Source organism: Bombus fervidus, unplaced genomic scaffold (assembly GCF_041682495.2).
Source record: "Bombus fervidus isolate BK054 unplaced genomic scaffold, iyBomFerv1 scaffold0040, whole genome shotgun sequence".
Lineage (NCBI taxonomy): Eukaryota > Metazoa > Arthropoda > Insecta > Hymenoptera > Apidae > Bombus > Bombus fervidus.
In genome coordinates, this window is record NW_027212603.1 from 5,001 (window position 1) to 10,000 (window position 5,000).

Sequence of the window (5,000 nt, forward strand, 5' to 3'; positions counted from 1 at the left end):
CACAAAGAATATTTGACTTGAACACTGTATAATAAAATATATATAATATCGTCGGTAAGGAGCCGTACTCCTCCTATATCGACACAAAGTATATACGACGTATTAACAAGCTATATACTTTGACAAAAGCCAAATTTTTTACAATAAGGAGGTGAGAGACGCTCCAGTTACGAAACTATACGAAGAGTGTGGCACTCTCTCTCGATCATCGGGATGAAGAGATATACTTTTACACGAATAATTCGAGGCGCCTGCGTGAGGTCGTACACAGAAAGACCCGCCGTCTCCGAATAATATTATAACAAACGAAAAACTTAAAAATATTCTCGAGGCGCCTGCGTGAGGTCGTAAACAGAAAGACCCGCCGTCTCCGAATAATATAACACACGGAAAACTTAAAAAGATTCTCGAGGCGCTTGCGTGAGGTCGTACACAGAAAGACCCGCCGTCTCCGAATCCTATAACACGAAACCGCTACTATTAATAATAATAATAATAATAACGATATGTGAGGGAACTTGAGCTGAACACATATCGAAAAAACTAAAAGTTACAGTGGAAACCACGTGTAATGAGAAATGCGATCGAGGCGCCTGCGTGAGGTCGTACACAGAAAGACCCGCCGTCACGATCTCGTATTTCGTATTTGCATCGTGGAAATCCAACGAACGAACAATATAATATATAAACTAAAATCTCTAAAGTGCCTCGTGTCGGAGAGATCACTGCTCACACCTCTTCTATATTTCGTAGTTGCGTTGCGTAGGCCTCACCTCCTAGCAACGGGACATAAGGAAGACTGCTCTTTGGGATCGAACGAAGCGTCTATAACGAGTCGTCGACGAGAGCGAAAGAACGCGAATAGCGAGCCGCAGAAAAAAAGGATACCGAATTATATATCTTCGAAGGTTCTCTTCGAAGATCCATGGATACCTATATCTGCGCGTCTCCAGCTATCTCGCGCGTCTCTCCAAACTCTCGTCGTTCCTCGAAACGTGCTTCCTACCCAAAGGGCGTTCGTTCTTCCTATGTCGTTTCGTTGTCGTTCGTTTCAACGGCGAACGATATACGATGTTCGACAAAACGAAACCACGTTGTACGTTCGTACTCGTGGATCGGGTAACCTAGAACGAAAACGCATTGCGTGGATGTTGGCCCGAAAAGATATATACCAAGGCGAGTGATGGTAAAGAGTAACGATTCTTAACTAGACGAAGTTGGTTCAGAGGGGACCGCCGGCCGTCTCTCTATCCTCGCGAGTCTAATGCCTCGTTCCGTCGCTAGAGTTTTTCAAACTCTGCTTCTGGCTATCGGGAAGAATAGACCGCGCGCGAGGAAGAGGAACGACGACCGTGCGCGTCCCATCGATTTTTTTTATTTTTACCTGAACCACCGAAGTCGATTCAGAGGGGACCGCCGGCCGTCTCTCTATCCTCGTTGTCGTGAGTCATATGCCTCGTTCCGTCGCTAGAGTTTTTCAAACTCTGCTTCTGGCTATCGGGAAGAAACGACCGCGCGAGGAAGACGACGACGACCGTGCGCGTCCCATCGAATTTTTTTTTATTTTTACCTGATCGACGGAAGTTTCGTCCGGTTCGTCTCTTTTACCATCGTCTCGTCGACCCGTTCAGAGGGGACCGCCTGTCCATATCCTCGTTGTCGTGAGTCATATGCCTCGTTCCGTCGCTAGAGTTTTTCAAACTCTGCTTCTGGCTATCGGGAAGAAACGACCGCGCGAGGCCGATGGCTGCGAGTCCCATCGAATTTTTTTTAAACGCACGCACACACATACACCTGAACGGAGATGCGTTCCTTTTCGTCGCGATTTTTCGCGCTTTAGTCGTCGTTGTCGCCATCCGTTCGGAGGGGACCGCCGGCCGTCTCTCTATCCTCGTTGTCGAGAGTCTAATGCCTCGTTCCGTCGCTAGAGTTTTTCAAACTCTGCTTCTGGCTATCGGGAAGAAAAGACCGCGCGAGGAAGAGGAAGGACGACCGTGCGCGTCCCTTTCGAATTTTTTTTTATTTTTACCTGAGCGACCAAAGTGGATTCAGAGGGGACCGCCGGTCGTCTCTCTATCCTCGTTGTCGCGAGTCTAATGCCTCGTTCCGTCGCTAGAGTTTTTCAAACTCTGCTTCTGGCTATCGGGAAGAATAGACCGCGCGCGAGGAAGAGGAAGGACGACCGTGCGCGTCCCATCGATTTTTTTTATTTTTACCTGAACCACCGAAGTCGATTCAGAGGGGACCGCCGGCCGTGTCTGTATCCTCGTTGTCGAGAGTCTAATGCCTCGTTCCGTCGCTAGAGTTTTTCAAACTCTGCTTCTGGCTATCGGGAAGAAACGACCGCGCGAGGAAGACTACGACCGTGCGCGTCCCATCGATTTTTTTTTACCCGAACGATGGAGATGCATATCGGCTGTTTGCTTCGAATAACTGGACGAGAGGAACGAACATATATATATATATCATGGGCTAGCCACCGTGCGCTTTCTTCGCGAGATCGTGTGCTGTACAGAGGATTCAGAATCGGGTGTTATATCCCCGTCGTTTCCTGACGAACGGAGCTTCGATCTCGTTGGTTGTTATATATTATAATGCACTTTACGCCCGGTCGGCGGGCTGCGTGTGTCGTCGCGCAGTCCGTCCGATTTCGTTTTCGAACGTATTTTCGTGTCGTCAATCATATGGCGACTTCCGCGCGTTCGATTCCCGTTGGTCGGACGTTTGTCGGATATCGGCTTCTTTCGAACCGAGAATAAGAGTACAAAAACCTGAGTACACAAACAAAAATCCATGCATAAACGATTACCCTGAACGGTGGATCACTTGGCTCGTGGGTCGATGAAGAACGCAGCTAATTGCGCGTCAACGTGTGAACTGCAGGACACATGAACATCGACATTTCGAACGCACATTGCGGTCCACGGATACAATTCCTGGACCACGCCTGGCTGAGGGTTGCTCACGTAAACCTAAGACTGCTTGCGTTGCGTATCGTTGCTCTCGGTCCGTATCTCTCTGTTCTTTCTTGCCTCGTCGACAGCCCGCCGTCGTTCGTTTTATCTTTAAACGAACGTTTCTGAGTCGGAGGACGAGCGCCAAGCAAAAGAATACGAATTAAAGAGCGGTCGAGGGCTCGTACGCGACGTACGAGCGATTGTTGGACGTTCGTCGGCGTTCGTCGCTGGATCGTGTGGAGACCGGCGTACGCATGCTCTCGATACAAATATATATGAAAAATCTATCGCGTTCACGGGAGACTCGCAAAACTACCTCCGTCTCTTCTCTGTCCCTTCTTGGCTTGACAACCCGCCGTCGTTCGTGTTTTACGAACGTTTCTGAGTCGGACGAAGCGCAAGAAGAAGGATACGAATTAAAAGAGCGCGGAGAGAACCGTCGTCGTCGACGCGGTTATCGAGATACACAGAGCGAGTTTTCTTCGTGGCCGATTTTTTTTTTCTTTTTGTATCAGCCTCTGCTACGTTTTGTTAGTCTTCGATAAGCACGAATGACCGCGCCCCCGACGTCGTCTTAAATGAATTTTTGGCGAGACTGAGAGAAAGCAAAAATATTTTTGAACAAAGTCAGTCGAGAGAGGAGAGAAAAGAGAACCAAGATATTAAAACCTAAACCTAAACTTGGTGGCGTAACGAAAAACTGTGTGCCTTAAAGAAACACAACCGTCTTTTCATCAAGATGTTTTTACTCGTACAGCCCCAGGGATCGAATACCCACTCCGTCTGTTCGTGCGGCAGAGATGTATTCTGCAGGCGCGAGACGACTGACGAGAAGACAACGAGGACCGTCGCATCGATGGGTCGTCGTTGCGTTTTTCATCCTCTGTGCTTTTTTCTGTTCTTCGCGAACCCAGAGAAAGCCGTAGATCCGGGAACGGACACACGAGATTTCTTCGAACGCTGATGACTTAGGGAGATGATCCCCAGCGTTGCGCGGAGATCGGAGAGTACGCGTACATGTATCGGGACGAATTTTTCCCCGTCGGTCGCGTATCTCTCTGCCCGCGCGCCTGGCCCAAAGCCACGTTCGTCGGAAATCAACGAAAAGTGTGTTACGATCTAGCGTGCGTCTACGATCGGCTATATTTAAGGGTGACGAAGAAGAGAAAAGCTCACGGTGTTGCGCAACGTTTCTGTACCCGATTTTAAGATGTGCATGTGAGTCCGTTACAAAGTTGTTCGGATCGTCGAAAATAGTCGTTTTCGTCGTCGTGCGAAAGAGAATAATCTCTGACATTGGCACGGAGAGATCGCGCAGAGGAAGAGAACGATCCTCTTTGGCGAGGCTCGAGAAAGACTAACGAAACTTGATTAGAGACGAGGTATACACGCGCCGTACGTACGACGTACGCGCGTGTGATTTTTTTTTGCTTTAAGGCGTTTCGGCGCTCCGAGTATTAGAGAAAAAGAGATCGTTGGTCATCCCATGTCTCTTCGTCGTCTATCGCTGGACCGCGCATCCTAACGTATCGCCGGTCGTCCAGTCCCCGAGTAATAAATTCACCCCGTTGTGTACGTCTCGCGCTCGCTTTTCCACTTGCGTGAGTTCCCGTGCGTTTTCGTCGTTGGTACAGAGCAAAGAAACCGATATGTTATATATATGTCGCGTGTTCGATCTCTGTGCCAGCAATAACAGGCGAAAACAAGGAACCGCTGGAATCGTCGAGAAGAGAGAAACGGCTACGGGAGATATATTATACATAACACGTATAATATATATATATTATACAAAGAGGACGGGCGTTAAAAACCGGAGATCGTTACGGGTGTCTTGCGTGAGTCTTAGCTCGAACATGATACGACGAACGAAGTTTAAAAGGCACTTTGGCGAGATGCATAAAACGTTTCTCGATCGAGATAGAATATACGGTTCTCGATTCTATTCGAATTATTTTTTTTTTTATTTTTTTTTCTCTTTGAGGCGATTCTCGGAGAGAGAAATAAAAATAAAGACCCTCTGTCGCATTGTTATCAAACCGTCTT

At 48.2% G+C, this 5,000-nt stretch overlaps 1 non-coding gene across 1 annotated transcript; it reads left to right on the forward strand.

Moving 5' to 3' along the window:
* The first annotated feature begins 2,806 nt into the window (after nucleotides 1–2,806).
* LOC139997212 (5.8S ribosomal RNA) lies at nucleotides 2,807–2,961 on the forward strand. The gene has a single exon (XR_011802645.1). It is a non-coding gene; the product is annotated as a 5.8S ribosomal RNA (ribosomal RNA).
* Nucleotides 2,962–5,000: the final 2,039 nt, after the last annotated feature.